The 16663-nt window shown below is 47.3% G+C and overlaps 1 protein-coding gene and 1 long non-coding RNA gene across 3 annotated transcripts in view; one reads left to right on the top strand and one right to left on the bottom strand.

Moving 5' to 3' along the window:
* Positions 1-2804: 2804 nt before the first annotated feature.
* Smim43 (small integral membrane protein 43) overlaps positions 2805-16663 on the bottom strand; it is a 37493-nt gene continuing 23634 nt past the window's right edge. Inside the window, exons 3-4 of the mRNA XM_040754495.1 lie at positions 12632-12757; positions 2805-4786 (exon numbers count right to left, since the gene is read on the bottom strand). The gene's annotated coding sequence lies outside the window, so the exon portion shown is untranslated. The remainder of the gene's footprint in view (positions 4787-12631; positions 12758-16663) is intronic.
* LOC121143209 lies at positions 8889-13907 on the top strand. 2 transcript variants are annotated; one of them, XR_005880394.1, is made up of 3 exons: positions 8889-9140; positions 10209-10620; positions 12465-13907. It is a non-coding gene; the product is annotated as an uncharacterized LOC121143209 (long non-coding RNA). The 2 variants fall into 2 exon arrangements; XR_005880393.1 differs by lacking the exon at positions 12465-13907 and adding an exon at positions 12261-12437.

The following is a 16663-nucleotide window of genomic DNA, read 5'->3' as shown; positions in this document are numbered from 1 at the left end:
GTCTATCTGATAGACTATGGACTTAATCTCACAAGACCATCCCCACTTCAGACACCCATTGTGAGTCCTGGGTTGTCTGCATGTTTAAAAGTAATTAAGTTTACTTTATGGGTATGAGTGTGTTGCTTGTGCGTATGCATGTGTACTGTGTGCATGCCTTGTGCCCACGTAGGTCAGAATAGGGTGTCATATTCCCTGGGACTAAAGCTGGTGTTACAGATGGTCTCCAGTTACACTATGGGTACTGGGAACTGAACCAGATCTCTACAAAAGCAGCAAGTCTTTTAACTGCTGAGCCAAATCCCCATCTGCATTTCTGAACAATGGCTGTAGATCAGGTTTCCCTCAGGCCTCATACATAATAGACCATGATGGCTCACAAGATTCAGTAAGGCATTTACATATGCTTATCAATTCATTATAAAAACTGTTACAAGAGATTCAGATGAAGAGGGACGTGGAACAGGCACAGAGCTAACAGACCTCGGCCCCACCCTGCTGTGTGCTGGCAGCTTGCTAAGGAGGGAGACTACAGGAGTAATCATTCTGATGGTTTCCTCTCTAAAAGCACACCGAACATTTAGATGTTGTGTGTTAGGCCATCCCCTGAGAGAGGATGCTTCAGGGCCAGCGTTTTGGATGGGCCCTGCAGCTGCTGTTCAGGTACCTCAGGCATGACACCTGGTAGACAGTGCTACTCCCCCTAAAGAGCCAGCCTGCTAGGCAATCCCAGCTCAGTGCTTTGACTACAGGTCCTGGAAAACCCCAAGTCACACAACCCAGGAAGCCTGCTCTGGATTTGGTGAGATCCTCTAGCCTTGAGGGTAACCTGTGACAAAGCCATAACTAACATTCAAACAGTCCATGTCAGAGGTCAACATGACAGAAATTCCAGGGCCAGTATCCAAGGTCATGGGACTCACTCTTCATGGATTTTGAATGATATCCACGACCAGTCTTTGATTTCTCCCACTTCACTTTGAAAGAAGGTTTAAAAAATTGTTCTGAAGAACAGTTTGAGCGGGTTATCTGGGGACAGCTTGAGTGGGCTGTTCTTAGAGTGAAATGCAAAGAACAGTTCCAAATTTCTGTCACCACTTAGATGGCTCTAAGGACTCTGGCATGGAAACTGAGACAGCGTCTTCACTCAAGCTCTTACCTTTCAAGACTCCATTCATGTGCATCCTGTCAGAGCCTCTGGGAAACAAATCAAGACATGTAAAGTCTGGTTTTTATAATCTTCCAGGCCCTGGTTTTGATCTTCCGCACTGCAAGGCAGGGTGAGTGGGTGAATAATAGTTGATTCTTATTCAGTAACTAAAAAAGAGAAAATAATAATAGCAACAACATGAAATAATCTCAAAAAACAATTGCGCCAAAGGAATGAGACATGGGAAGAAACAATCTGTTCTCTTTCCATCTAGATGACGTTTAGCAACAGGAAACCTACGTTCTGGTGCTAAGTCAGAGGCTTCTAGCTTATTTTAGGAGAGGACTTTTCAGTTTTCTAAAAGCAGGAGATGAGGTGATGGAAGGTTTAGGGATCTTAATGCAGTCACACAAGAGAATATGTCTTCAGAATTTACTAGTCAATAAACTCATGTCCATTTCAATAGTTGTGTATAAATAGGCAATGTAAAACAGTGTACAATTCCAAAAGCAAAACACGTTTTTAAAATGGAGCCTTCAGAACACACGAGTAAAGCAATTTCCAATTCGCACGAGTAAAGTATTTCCAAGTACTTTCAGCAACTGCCCTTGAGAAGGGCAAGCCACTGGCACCGGAGCTGGCGCGCATTCTTCTCGACTCACTCTTGTCCTGGCCAAGCAAACTCAGGCTGCACGAGACGGGCCCTGGAGGTTAGAAAAGGCCCAGCAGGGCACAGCAGAGGACAGTAACCACAGCGGCCTGCAGCAGACTGTTCCAGAGTGACTCATGGTCCAGGAATCCCGGAGGCCACCGGAGGAGGACTTTGGCAGCAGAGGGAAACTCAAGAGGAAAAGCATGCTAACAAAGCCCTCCCAGTTTTAGTCTGAGGTGTCTCAAGGGACGCGTGTGCCACAGCTGTAACAGAGGGAGCTCGGTGTTAGCAGGGAGGAGGCTGGGGGAGAGCGTGAAGGCCAATGGGGTGTCCTAGGACGACTGCTCTGAGGACAGAAAAGGCAAGCCCACTGGCCCACAGGTCACGCACCAGCCTTGCAGCACTCCTAACCAAGCTAAAGACCTTTCTGTGGCCCCCTAGGTCTGAGAACCACCCTCCATGGAGTCTTACCGCTGGCTAAATTACGCAAACGTAACTCGAAAGGGGTCTAGAGAGTAAGCTCCGTCTACTTGCGCACTGTTTTTCCAACCTTCTCACAGCTTTCATTGGTGTCTGCAGCTTCCTTATCTCTGAACTCTCCCTTCAAAGAATCCCTTTCAAGCCTTCAAACTCTCCGGGACATCTGTGCGGGTACCTTTCCCTGGGGACATCTTACACCGTCCAGCTGAGTGGCTCTCTGCCTGCCACCTCCTCCCAGCTGAGATTTCCGTAGCCGAGACCACATCCAGCAGCCCCTTGGCTCACTCAGCCTGGACAAGTGCTTGCCTAGTCAGAAGGTCCCCAGATCTTGGAACCTATTTTGTTTTTTTCCATGGTGCATTTGCTGACTTGGTGGAGTCCATTTTCCAGCATTTTCCTGAAAGAGATTCAAAGATGATACATGATTTTTTGTTTGTTTGAGTTTAAGATTTATTTATGATGTGTAGTATTATGGCTGCAGGCCAGAAGAGGGCACCAGATCTTATTATAGAAGGTTGTGAGCCAATATGTCGGTGCTGGGAATTGAACTCAGGACCTCTGGAAGAGCAGCCAATGCTCTAAACCTCTGAGCCATCTCTCCAGCCAGGATGGTCAATGTTTTGAACTTGCGTCTTTGAAATCTTCTTGCTTACTAGAACACTAAGCTTGAAGTCATTTTCCCTCTGGGTGGTAAGGGGAGGTGGTAAGAAGTCTAGACTGCCTCAGTTCTTGATCTCCTTAGTCTCTGAGACTTCAGAGTCTTTTCCTTAGCTACACGATTCAAAAGTTTCATACAGCATCCAGGAACAACTTTTGAATATTTCTCTGAAAACATCTTACCTTTTTATGCTCTTTTTCTGGAACTCGTGTCAGTCAGTTTTGGGCTTCTTGAATCCTAATATTTTCCTTTTTCTATTTCTTAATTTTTAAATTGACTTCCTAGATGATTTGCTTAATTTTATCCTCTAAGCCCTTCTGAAACATTCTGTTTATTTAACTATAGGTGTTCGTGTGTTCGTAAGATGTTTTTCTGCTCCAAGCCCAGCTGCTGCTTTTCTGTATTTATTTATTTTTTTTGTTTGCGTCCATCAAGCTATCCATTCAGCATGTCTAATGACTCATACCTGTCTGCTCACACTTACAGTAAAAGCCATGTGAGGCAGTAGCTGCCTGTCACATCTGCTCTCACAAGACAGGTGAAGTTCAGGGTCAGCAAGACAAGACCCTGTCTCAAAAGAAACAGACAGGCAACAGATAAAGAGGCTGGGACCCACCCCTGAGAGTGAGCTGAGTAGTTTTGCTGTGTTAGATTCTTCTGATTGCTTCCAGGCAGCTTTCCCTGGGGGGCTCTGCCGTCCTCCCCCCTGGAATGTAAAAGCTCAGCTGCTAATTCGCTTCTTTTACAGACATGCAATAAATCCCTACTCACATCTCTAAACTATTTCTGAGCTCCTCGTCTCAGACCATCAGCCTTCCTGCTTCCAACTGTGGTTTCAACTTTGTCTGCCTCCTAACATTGGTTCTACAACTAATCCTAATCCACCTCTTCGTTTCCAGAATTCCACATGTTTCATACCTATCCTGATGACTGTGCCTTGTTAATTATGTAAAACATCTTTACTATCACTTTTTATCATCTTGGAAGGAATGGTAATGAACATGTATTCACACTTTGGGTTTTTGTTTGTTTGTTTGTTTGGTTGGTTTTGGTTTTTTAAGACAGGATTTCTCTGTGGAGGTTGTCCTGGAACTAGCTGCCTCCTGAGTGCTGCTATTGAAGGCGTGCGCTACCACGCCCGGCCACACTTCAGTTTTTAATCTTGAACTTACCATCTGTGTTTCTTGTTGAATCTGGGATAGGTGAGGTGAGGGGTCTAACAGTTTGGTCCCCTGTCTAGTGTAAGCCCTAGCACACTAGACAAACAACAATAAGTACACACATGACACATGTGCACACACGCACTCACAGGCACAAATACACACACACATATACACACACAAATAAAAATAAATGAATATGATAAAAAATTATTTCATAAAGTCATAGAATAATTAGTGACAAGTATATTAACATACATACCAACATACTAATTCAGGACAAGTCATCTGTAACATTCAACACGGTCATTGTGACATGTAGAGTTCTCACCTAAAGTTTATAATAGATTATTATGAATCTCTTTGGTTGGTGGGGCTTGATGTTTCTTGAGACAAGGTCTCATATATCTCAGGCTGCCCTTGAACCCCTGATATTTCTTCCATCACCTCCGAAATGTTAGGGTTACAGCCATTATCACCATGCCCATTTTATTAATCAGTAGAAAAAATAAACTAAATAAGAAATCATCTGCCACGAATGTATGTCAGAAATTCCTTCGGCTGAGATGAAGCTAGGGTTAGAGACTTGCTGAGGCTTCTGGGAAGGCTGGCTGAAGGCCCCAGATCGGGGTGGGTCTGGAAGTCTGGAAGGATTGCTGAGACATCTGGAGTTGGACGGGATGATCCTGGAAAAAGAGACAACTTGGAGAGGAAAGTTATGTTTTGAAACTGGCTTTTCCTTTGGACGACTGTGCACTCTGAGCAGTGCATGAGAGGACAGAAAGCCAGACAATGGCATGAGGAGACACTAAGGTTGAGGAGATGGCAGAACTGTGGCTTCTGGGGCCAGAGAAGCCTTCCGGGCAAAGGTTCTAACAAGCTGTACAGCTCGGTCTGACCAAATTCTGACGCCCATTAAAAATCAAGCAGAGAGCCTCTGAAAATGACTGAGGGCCTTTTTATTTCACTGTTGTTTTTGTTTTGCCTCAAAAGACAGAGCAGAAAAAAGACCCACAGTGAGCACTGAGCCTTGGAAGACCTCAGGTAGAACTCGTCTCCAGAAACAGGCTGAGTCAGAGACAGAAAAGAGCCTTCCAGGGCTTACAGAGCAGTGTCCTCTCCAGGATGTTCTGGCAAAGGTAAAGCTATAGACACTGAAAACAGTGGAAGGTTCCAAGGCTTGGTGACAGGGGGGTCTAGGTGGGCGAGCATAGTGTTAGGGAGGGAAGCTGCTCTGCTCTGCTCTGCTCTTCTCTGCTCTGTGCTTTACGTGATGTGTGTCATTTGACAGAACACACAGTACACACACCAGCCAGAGGGAGGCCAGGGTGGTGAGCTTTGGACCTCTGATGATAGTGATGCAGAGGCATGCTCACTAGTTGTCAAAAGTTCTACTCTGGTGGGCAATGTTGATAGCTGGGGATGGCTGTGTGTGGAAGAATCGCTACAAATCTTCTCAATTTTGCTAAGTCTAAGACTATGCTTTGAAGGTAAAACTATAGAAAGAAAAAGAAAGAGAAAGTAAAAGAAATGAGAGAAAGGAGGAAGGAAGGAAGGAAGGAAGGAAGGGAGGGAGGGAGGGAGGGAGGGAGGGAGGGAGGGAGGGAGGGAGGGAGGGAGGGAGGGAGGAAGGAAGGAAGGAAGGAAGGCAGTCAGGCAGTAGGCAGGCCAACCTTCATTGCACCCTGGGGCTGAGTCCGTCTCTCTCTAGCTGTCCTAAATCACTAATAGAGAAAAGATCCAGAGGGAGGAAAAAAAACAGAATAGACATGTAACCCAGAGACTTTAGCTACCACAAGCACTTTGACAAGACCTAGAATCACCCATGAGGAGCCTCAGGGCACACCCATGAGACTCTGTCTTAATTAAGTCATTTGAAAAGGGAAGCCCCATCCTAAATTCGTTCCTACCTTACATCTCCCTTCTGAGTTCACCTACGAGCGCTGCTGCTGCTGCTGCTGCCACTTTCACCAACACCGCCACCATCACCACCACCACCACCACAGCCACCACCACAGCCGCCACCATCCTTCACTGACATCACAGCCCAGCTCTCTGCCTTTCAACATGAAGTGAAGACGAGTTGCCTCCAGGAACACCCTAGGCCTTAAACACCACAATAGGACTTCCGAGTCATCTAGGTTTGTGGGACTAAGACAGATATCCATGGACTATCCAGACTGCATCATGTAAACCAATTAATCTAACAAATCACCTTTAACATGTCTATTCTGATGGTTCTGCTCCTCTGGAGAACCCTGACTAGTACAAACAGCAACTATGACGTGTGTGTGTGTGTGTGTGTGTGTGTGTGTGTGTCGGTGTAAAAAATACAAGGTATGTCATTGCTTAAAAGCAAATATATATTTGGAGTACAATATATACCAAGAGGGTGTAACAGCTTATCACATTCTGAATGTCCATTGTCTATCAGGCATTGTCCTAAGTGCATCTAATTTCTTACAACTCTCCTGTGAAATACTATTACTGTCCCCTCTTTACGAACAAGGAAGTACAAGAGGGTTGGTCCGTGGCCATTATTTTGAGAAGCAGATGGTACTGGAGCAGGAGCTTTCATCCTGATCTGTAGGCAGCAGCTGATGTAATGCTAAGAACCTGTCTGCACAGCAGACCTCTGGGAAGTGTCCCCTCTGAGCTTTTCCTCCCCTTGTAGTCCTCAAGTCCCCGAAACTCATCCCTCATCCTTTCTCCAACGTAGTATCGCATCTCTACATACTCTCTCCTCCATGAAGAAGCCAGGCTTGGAGTTCGCTATCACGGGCTTCTGTAACAGCTTTTAGTGATGCTGCTAACTGCCTATACATCCACCAATGGTCCCAAGGAGATCCTTGCATGAAGCCTCCGTTGAGTCCATAGCTTTGAGTGGGGGAGCACACGGCGCAATGGTGAAATGTTAGCTTCACTCTGCTGGGCCATCAAAGGTGCTGAATGGAAACTCTGATTTCCCATCCCTTAAGTAATTCCCTGACTGAAAACCACAGAGCATTGCAGAGGGGCGTTTTCAGACCCAAGGCATTTCTCCAAGACCATCAGTGGAGACAAGAAGAGCACAGGCATACGCCTGGTGGGCAGTCTGCCCAAGGAGGAGCCCCACGACCTCACATTTTCCCTAACAACGCAGAAAGCAAGTATTCAACACAGAAAGGGGATCCTCGGAGGAAGGGCATGGTGCCGAACTCTCTAATTACTTCCAGCTCAGAGCAGAACTCAAGACAGCCATCTTAAAGCCTCACGCTGAAAGCGGAGTCTCATCACAGAAATGCCAGACCAGCACACGGTCTTTACAGCAGGGCAGAGTCTGCCAGGGGCTGGTTGCTTTTGGTTTTACTGATAAGGACAAATACAAGCCACCACTTTATCTCAAATCTAACAGTATTTTATTATCTTTCTTTTCCAAAGATAATCCTGGTAATAAAATAATGGGCTGAGTGACTAATGACAGCATAAATCGTATCTCAGAAGATATCACTGTCACCTTAGCAGTGGAGACCTCATTCAATCCATGGTCTATAGTCTGGAGCAGCCTTGGACCTTTTCACTCATTCAAGGACCCCTTTATCTCCCTAAGGGAAAAAGATCCCAGAAAAAGCCATCATTGCTTTATTAGTCTGTCCACGGTACCAGACACTGGCCTCTTGTTCTCACAATGACTCGGGAACATTCTTTTAGGTATGTGTGCGTCGCCTGCCAGGTCACAAGCCTTTCGAGGATTTGGACTGTGTCATACTCGTCATTCTTAGCCAGTTCAGCATGTGTTTGTTGACAGTGGGGCTGTATTGGTTAAGATACCCTTCTTCCAACTATGTCCCTTTACAAATAATTCATTTTGCTTTCACCTCAGCCCATGAAGTTAATGAGAGAGCCTCCTTCACAAGCTTGTTGAATATGCTATGATGCAGTGTGTGTTCACCCTGGCTGTTCCTGCCGATACGACCATTATTTCTAGGCAGCACTGAAACACCACTCATAATGCTGGAAGAACTGCCCCCTGAGCTCATGGTTCTCTGTAAACAGAGCCTCGGGCTCTGGGGACAGGGGTGTGAGCTAGACCTATGCCGCATGACGTACAGACAAGACAATTCTACGTCAGGTGCTCTGTTGTCCAGGAATGGAGCTTGCACTGCGTATGTTTCTGTGCCTTAAGATCTGACTTTATTTCATCTTCATATGTGGGAAGTCATTCTTACTATTCTAATTCTTGAAGATGAGGAAAATGAGACAGAGGTTAAACTGCTGAGAATCACACCCTAGGACGTGAGTCACTGGCCACAGATCCCATGATTTTTCTTCAAGCTGTAACAGACAACAAACGAAGCACAGGATGGGCATTAAATGTTTCCTGGGGTTGTGTCCAATTCATCCTCCCGAGTCACCAGTATCTCCAGGCCTCCTTGGCTGGTGTTGTTCCTGAAGGACCAGGAGCAGTGCTCCCCAAACAATGTGATTGCTGGGGTTCCCTCAAATCATCAGCAAATCTGCTGGAATCACTTCTGAAGGTACAGAATATAATTCCTTCTTAAAAGACTATAAGCCAAGCCATTATTCGATATTATCCAGTCATAACAAAATAATAATGCATAAAACTTCCCCTGGCAGTCTCTGTAAAAATCATACTGCATTGAGCCACTAAACGTAAATGAGGGGTCTCCGTATATTTAGAGACCACCATTAGTCACGAATCACTTATCAAACAGACATGAAAATAGCCAAGTGTTTTTAAATTTCATCAGAGTGAGGTAGGGGAAAGTTGCTTCCGGCCGAGGGAGGGCGGAGGAAGGCGACAGCAGCCCAAAGCGTGAAGGATAGCCCCTGGCAACAAGGAATTACCCAGCCCCAGCGCCAGTGGCGCCCACGCCGAGTAGCTGGGACGCTGCATTTCCCACTAGACAGCAAGCAAAGTCCTAAGAAGTTCTCTCTGCTCAACCTAGACCCCAACCAAGGTGACAGACATTTCCACGTCAGAAGCCTGAGCCCCGTGTCGGTGACCTCCATCTTGCTTCATAACATGCTGTTAAGGAGGTACTGTCGGGCTGGAGGAAAAGTAGGCAGGGTCAGGGTCAGAGAAGTAATGGTATCACTTTAAAAATAAGCCTGCGTTAATGGATAATTTAATAACCAGAGCAGTCGGGCTGTTTGTAAGGTCTGCCCCTCCTTCCCATAGGTGCACAGAGCCAACCGCTAATGCGTTCATTAGCCATGTTTACTTAGTAGTGGTAACAGCCGCGGTCACGACTGAGCATTTGCTAACTGCCTGACGTGAGTCACCTCGGCAACGCACTGTTAATCCTGTGCCCTCTCCTCTCCCCCGCTTCCCAAGGGGGCTGTGTCCTCTCTTGCTGGGGACGCATCTCTATTAAGCTAGGAAGCGGGAAGCAGCGCCACCTGGCGGAGTAGGCGGGTAGGAGGGTCGGTTTACAGAACGTGCAGTGTGTGCAGACTGGAGGCGGTCTGTGGTCCTGTGCTGCTCCTGCCGCTTAGGTCCAAGGGAGCTCAGGACAGCGGCGAACTGTGGTGCCTGCTTAGCTCACAAAAGCAGGCACCGGCCGCCAGGCTCTCTCAGCACCGCAAGTGCGGGACACAAGCAGAGCCCAGGCTCTTCTCAGCACCCCATCGCCTCCCCTCCACCCTGACCTCCCGTGCCCACCCTAAACCGCTCCAGCCTCTCTCTGCGCGCTTCCCTTGCCCAGCTTCTGCTTCCTGTATAACCCAGCCATTTGGGCCACGCTTTCTCCTGGCTCCTCTGTGTGTCCTCTTGGTTTGTTTGTTTGCGTTTGTTTTTGTTTTAACCTCTCCTGGTCCCCTCTCTCTTCTCTTCCACTCTTGCTCTTCATAACCCCCACCCTCTCCTCACGTGACCCTGGCTTCTTCTGCTGGCCATGTTCGGTGTGGACTCTTCCTGACGCCTCTGGCTGTTCTCTCCCTCACATCTGCAATAAACATCTTCTCAACCGGAAGCCGCCATGTCCTCACGTTCACTCACTGCCCCCAAGGAGTGTGCAAAGAAAAATAAATTATATTGCTATTTTTTCACAAATGCTCACATTTTCACAAATGCTCGGGTAAAATCAGGTGCTCCATTTTTCCCAGGGAATCAAGATCTGAGAAAAGGGATTCCTGCCTTGTTTGGCAGCTTTGAGCCAAGAAGAGCCGCTGAGACAAGTTCGGTGACTTCCTCGGGCCCTGCCAAGAGACAAGCTTTCAGCTGAGCCCCGGAAGCCAGAAGGAACCGCACTATGTGTCCTCTGTAAACGGTTCCCAAGACTCTCGGATGCGGCCCACTGGGCCTCTGCTTGACTTTGGCCACCTCGTTTGTCTGATGACCCCTGTGTCCTGGGCGAGCATCCGTGGCTCCCCGCGTTCTGGAGACACCCTGCTGAGGAGACAGGCGTTTCAGACCCAAGATTCAGGATGTACAGCTTTCGCTGGGAGGCAAGAGGCCCAGGCAGAGTGTGGTCAGTGTTGGAGCCGAACCCTTTGCCCTGGCCCGCAAGAGACCCCGGTGAGATGTCGCCCCCTAGCGGCTTCCTAGAGTCATGACTCAGGTTCCCTTTCTAAGCTACCACATCCCCTACAGAACCCCAGTGTGTAGGTTACAGCAGGAATCTAGCAACATCGAGTAGTTTATGACTGTTTTTTAAACCCCGAGCGAAGAAATTACTAATAATTGACTTTTATAACGTCTAACCAAAATATTCTAGAGATAAAAGTTGTGTATTCATAGGAAAAAATGTTTTTTTTAACTTTAAAAATACATGTAGTGTGGATCTCAGCATGTGGGAGGCAGAGGCAGGAGGATTTCTTAGTTTAAGGCTAGCTAGATCTACATAGCAAGTTCCAGGCCACTTAGGAGACAAATGAAAGTGTCTGGAAGTGGGGCGTGGCATAGGGTCTGGGGAGGTAAGTGGGCGAGACCCTTGTCGTGCAAGCGTGAGGACTAGAGTTCAGATCCTCCACCTGTAGCCCCAGAGCCGAGACGGCAGAGAGGAGATCCCTGTCTAGCTCAAGGAGGAGACACTGCCTCGCAATGTAAGCTGGAAAGGGACGAGGCAGACACTGACGTCACTCTCTGACCTCACGTGCACATGGGCAGTGCGATCTGCACATACACACACATCTGCACCCACACACATACTAATGCCTATACACACCTCATTCACACATACAAAGAGGATAAAATACGTGTGTGTTCAGGAGTACAGGATTCTCAGCAGCCTCCACGTGAGGAATGCTTGGGTTGAAACTTGTAATTTTTTTTTTTTTTTGCCAAGAGAACAAGACTTTATTGACGTTCAATGCGCAAAACCAAACTGCCAGCTGAATATTAGGATAAAGAAATGACTTTATAAACATTCAGAATTAAAAGTTAACCCTATTGGCTAGTGAGGAAATCCAGTGGGAGAGGACCCTGGTGCAATTCCTGCCCCCCCCCATGAGAGATTTTAGATAATTAACACTCAAATAATTCTGGCTGAGACAGCCCAGGAATAGATCTCAGGTGTTGTCACTCACACCAAGGCAGAGTTCCCACTGTAGCTGGAACTGGCATTAACTAATGTCTGGAGGGTTAGTGAACACTCTAGGAAATGACAGGGGGGTGTCTGGGAGTGGTGCTCCCGGGGGAAACTTGTAATTTTTAAAAGCAGCACTTGACAGAAAGATGCCATGCGACAGAGATTGGGTGGAGGGGTTTTCTAATGGGGGAAGTGAACGGGAAAGGGGGAGGGGAGAAGGGAGATGGGCCTCTGGGAACAGAAGAGAAGGGGGGAGGAGAGAGAGAGAGAAGGAAGGAGGGAGGGAGGGAGGGAGGGAGGGAGGGAAGGAAGGAGGGAGATCAGAGACAGGCAGAGAAGCAGAAAGACAAAGAAGGAGAAGGCATGGCCCTTTAGTGAATGTGCACAAGAGGTGATCTTAGTGGCTGCAACGGAGGACAATCGGGTCAGGACCCCGAGGACAGGCCAGTACAGATGCCTGAGTATTAACAGAAACAAAATGAAACACTTAAACATTCCTTTGTATAGTAAAGGAATTGTTAATTACTTTAACCATCTTTGGTTATTCCTTTGTGTAAATTTTACTTTGTTTTGCTCCTGCCTTAAACTGTATTTAAAATAAATGAAATCACATATATTTTTGTTACAGATGCTCCAACTTAGGAAGGCCCATTTGAGAGAAACCCAGCCGAAACCCACCACCTGTTTTCACTGCATTTTTATAAAGTGATTTTCACACTTCTGCTTGAAATGACTAGTAGCAAAATATTTTAACCTTTTTGTCTTCTGAAAATATTTATGTTTTAGAATTCTTACAGTCACTTCCCTCTTTTTACGTCTTTTCTTTTTTTAGGAAAAGAAGCAAGTATATCCCATGGGGCATAGCACCATGTGCCTGCAATCCCAACGCTGGAGGCAGGAGCATCAGAAGCACAGGGTCGTTTTTTACTACATAGCGTCTAAAGCAGCCTGGGCTACATGAGACCCGGCCTAAAACAGACACACAAGCCAAGAACTCACCTAGCCTATTTTTACCGGCTGTGCTTGGGCAGCCCAAGGGGTTCCAGGCGCTGAGTCAGCAGTGCTGTGTTCACACATTCACTCCTCGGCTGCTGTGCAGGCTGTGGGCCCAAAGCTTCTGGCTTTCTTTAAAGAGAGAGAAGGAAAGAATTATAGTCCCAATAGGATGGCTTGCCACGCCTTCTCTCTCAGGGCCCTTCCAGACACCAGATGCACCATAGAGGTGACGACCTGGGTCCTTGTTGCCAATGCCCCTGGATTGGTGTGGACAACAATGCTCTCAAATGCTCCGCTGCCATCTGCATAAGGGCTCAAGCAGCCAGACAGCCACCCCTGCTGGCAACACTAAGGACCTCATATTTGCCATTTCACGTCTTCTGCAAAGTTTTGGTGTCCTTATGTTGCTGAAGATCAAGGCCAGGGAGCAATGCAAGGGTTCTACCACCCCTGTGTCTGTCCTTAAATGCCCTCTCTGCATGGCTTTGGGTGACTTCAGGGTAGCTCTGTGGCTGAATTTCTCCCACACTCAGACTGCTGCATTCCTGGATCTTTTCCTCATGCCCGAATTCTGAGCATCATGTGCTAGGATTCATGCAGGTTGGTTGATCTCCTTAATGTCTGGTGGTCTCCACTTCCCCATGCTCACTTGTGAGCTCACACCCACGCTTTGAATGGTATCTACATATTCGTAACTGCTGAATACAGAATTCTAAACCCGTTGTGCAGGCGTTGGTGGTGCACACCTTTAATTCCAGCACTCGGGAGGCAGAGGCAGGTGGATCTCTGTGAGTTCGAGACCAGCCTGGTCTACCGAGTGAGTTCCAGGACACGGTCCAAAACAATACAGAGAAACCCTGTCTCGAAAAACGAGAGAGAGAGAAAAAAAAAGAACTTCCTTAAAGGGATGAAAACTGTATAGATAAACAGAACTACATTAATCTAAACCCGTTGTGTTGACACCTGCCCTCCTGCTGTTACCCACAAACCTCCTCAATATTCTCCCTCTTACTGAGTGCCAACCGAAGCTTCCCAGATGCTCAGGCCATGATATAGAGCTGTCCTTGACAACTGTCTCCCTCATATCCCGCATCGGCAGATCAAAATGTACGCTGTAGAATTAGACTCCTGCTGAATCTGCCACATGAAACAATTCTAAGAGGCTGTTTTGACGTGGGGCATATTGGGGATGGTACCTCTGGAAGCTCCAAGTCTGCTCATCATTGTCACTGGTCTTAATTTGCTATCTCCATCTTTTAAATTAAATTGTTTGTTTCTATTTTCTGAGACAGGGTCTTGGGTGTCCCAGGCTGGCGTCGGATTCTGGCGAAGCCAAGAGTGATCTTGAACCCCTGCCCCTCCTGCCTCTACTTCCCAACTGCTGGGATTACAGACATAGACCATCACACCTCGGTTTAGTACTGTCACCTTGAGCTGTGTTGTAAAATGTTCTAGAAGCTGGTGCCTCTGCCCCTTTGTTGCCCGATCCTCCTAGTACTCAACTTGCTGTCACCACAGATGTTGGGACTGGGTTTGTAGCTCCACGGGTAGAGTGCTCACCTGGATGCCTGAAGCCCTGGATTCAATTCCCAGCACCACATAAACTGGGTATGACTGTAATTTCAGCATTTCCATGGGGAGGAATGACAGTTCAAGCTCATCCTGAGCTACATAGAAAGTCAAGGCCAGCCAGAGTTACATAAAGCCCTCTCTCAAAAAGGGCTTGAGATATAGTTCAGGGATTACATGCCCTCACAGATGTGTCTCACAGAGGTCCAACGCCACAGAAATGCTTCTTTCATCTTCATCTTTCATATAAGGGTGAGAGAGGAGTCACGATGTCAGTGCTAAGCTGCATTGGTTTTAAGCACTGCCTCTCTCCCTGGGGAGGAGCAGACAGCAGTAGGTAAAGGAAATTCATGAACTATATCTGAGTCATGGTGAGATCACTTCTGTTGGGAAAAAATGAGGGAGAAAATTGAAATTCTTATGAAATTGGCACCCTGGCCAGACTTCAGACATAATGGCACAGTCTAACTCATACGGCCAGCTGACACAGAGACAATGTTGCCATGACTACTGAGGATAGCTGTTGGGAAAGCTGCTATCCAATGTCCTGTCTGTGTTGAAGAACCAGAGGTTGGGCGTGGCAGCCTCTCGCTTCACCTCATAGCTCAAGGATACAGAGGAACCCTGCAGAAGGACATGGGAACCACACACGCAGGGAAGGCAAAGGGCCTTACTTTCAAACATCAGGCAGGGCAATCAGAAGTGAAGGAGTCTGGCTATTAGGAATGGATGAGGTGAGCTGAGTCTCAGCCCAATGGGATTAGCTGTGGGCAGATGCACATGAACCTGGACGAAAACCACTGAGGCAGATACGCTTTGTTGGGGGAGAAGTGGCTGACAGTCCAGGTGGAAACCTGTGGAGCCCCTTCAACTGCAGCCTTTCCTAGCTACACCATGCTGTGCCCACTGGGATGGTGAGTACCCTGACACCCCAGGAAGCCAGATGTGTTGACAGTGGGGATCTACAAGGCACCAGCCACAACAGCGACAGCGAGGCTGCATGTCTGTCCCTTCGGCCAGCAGCAGTGTCCCTGACCTCCCCACCAGCTACCCCATCAGGGCCGCATCTGTCTGCCTATTTGACAACCACCAGACTCTTTATCTTTCTGTAGCCAAAAGTTCCCACACTGGTCACGTTTATCTCTCAGCAGCATCATCTCCTTTGAATGTATGAAATAGCTTGCCGATTATAGCAAGTGTTGATTCTCTGTCTTCCTGCTCTAAGCTAACCAACCCCCACAGAGGTGTGTAGATGCTCAACTGTTTTGTTCATGCATGCACTCACTGCACAAGCCACAGCCATGTAGGTACTCAGAGCATTTGCTGGATAAATTAAGAAACCTGACCATTAGCCAGCTACTAATTGGCTAGATAAATGGCCTGGTTTCATATTTTATTTTTTTATAATCTTTTCCTTTTTAAAAATTTACATTAGAAACAAGTTTGCTTTAGATGAAAATTCCAGTTCTCTCTCCCTCCCCTCTTCCTCTGCCCCCCAAACCTCTATCCCATCCCCTTTCCACTTCCCAGGGAGGGTGGGGTCTTCCATGGGGGATCTTCAAAGTCTTTCATATCATTTGGAGCAGGGTCTAGACCCTCCCCTGTGTGTCTAGGCTGAGAGAGTACCCCTCTATGGGGAAGGGGCTCCTGATGTCCATTTGTACACTAGGGATAAATGTTACCAGAGGCCCCATTGACTGCCCAGGTCTCCTAACTGACACCTATGTTCAGGGGGGTCTGGTTCTGTCCTATTCGGGTTTCCGAGCTGGCCGTCTGGGGTCCATGAGCTCCCCCTTGTTCAGGTCAGCTATTTCTGTGGGTTTCCCCAGCCTGGTCTTGACCCCTTTGCTCATCATTCCTCCCTCTCTGCAACTGGTTTCCGGGAGTTCATCTCAGTTTTTAGCTGTGGGTGTCTGCTTCTGCTTCCATCAGCTACTGGATAAATGTTCTAGAATGGCATATAAGGTAGTCATCAATCTCATTATCAGAGAAGGGCATTTAAGGTAGCCTCTCCACTATTGCTTAGATTGTTAGTTGGGGTCATCCTTGTAGATCTCTGGACATTTCCCTAGTGCCAGATTTCTCTTTAACCCTATGATGGCTCCCTCTATTATGGTATCTCTTTTCTTGTTCCCCTCTGTTCTTCCCTGACTCAATCTTCCTGCTCCCTCATGACCTCCTCTCCTCTCCTCTTCTCCCCTTCTCTTTATCCTAACTCCCTCTCCCCTCTTCCTGTGCTCCCAATTTGCTCAGGAGATCCTGTCCATTTCCCCTTCTCCAGAGGACCATGTATGTCTCTCCTTGTTTTCTAACTTCTCTGGAGGTGTGGATTGTAGGCTGGTAATCCTTTGCTCTATGTCTAAAATCCATATATGAGTGAGTACATACCATATTTGTCTTTTTATGACTGGGTTACCTCACTCAGAATCGTTTCTTCTAGTTCCATCCATTGCCTGCAAATTTCAA

The sequence above is a fragment of the Mesocricetus auratus genome, unplaced genomic scaffold, assembly GCF_017639785.1.
Source record: "Mesocricetus auratus isolate SY011 unplaced genomic scaffold, BCM_Maur_2.0 Super-Scaffold_100011, whole genome shotgun sequence".
Lineage (NCBI taxonomy): Eukaryota > Metazoa > Chordata > Mammalia > Rodentia > Cricetidae > Mesocricetus > Mesocricetus auratus.
This window is presented reverse-complemented; position numbering and strand designations above follow the sequence as displayed.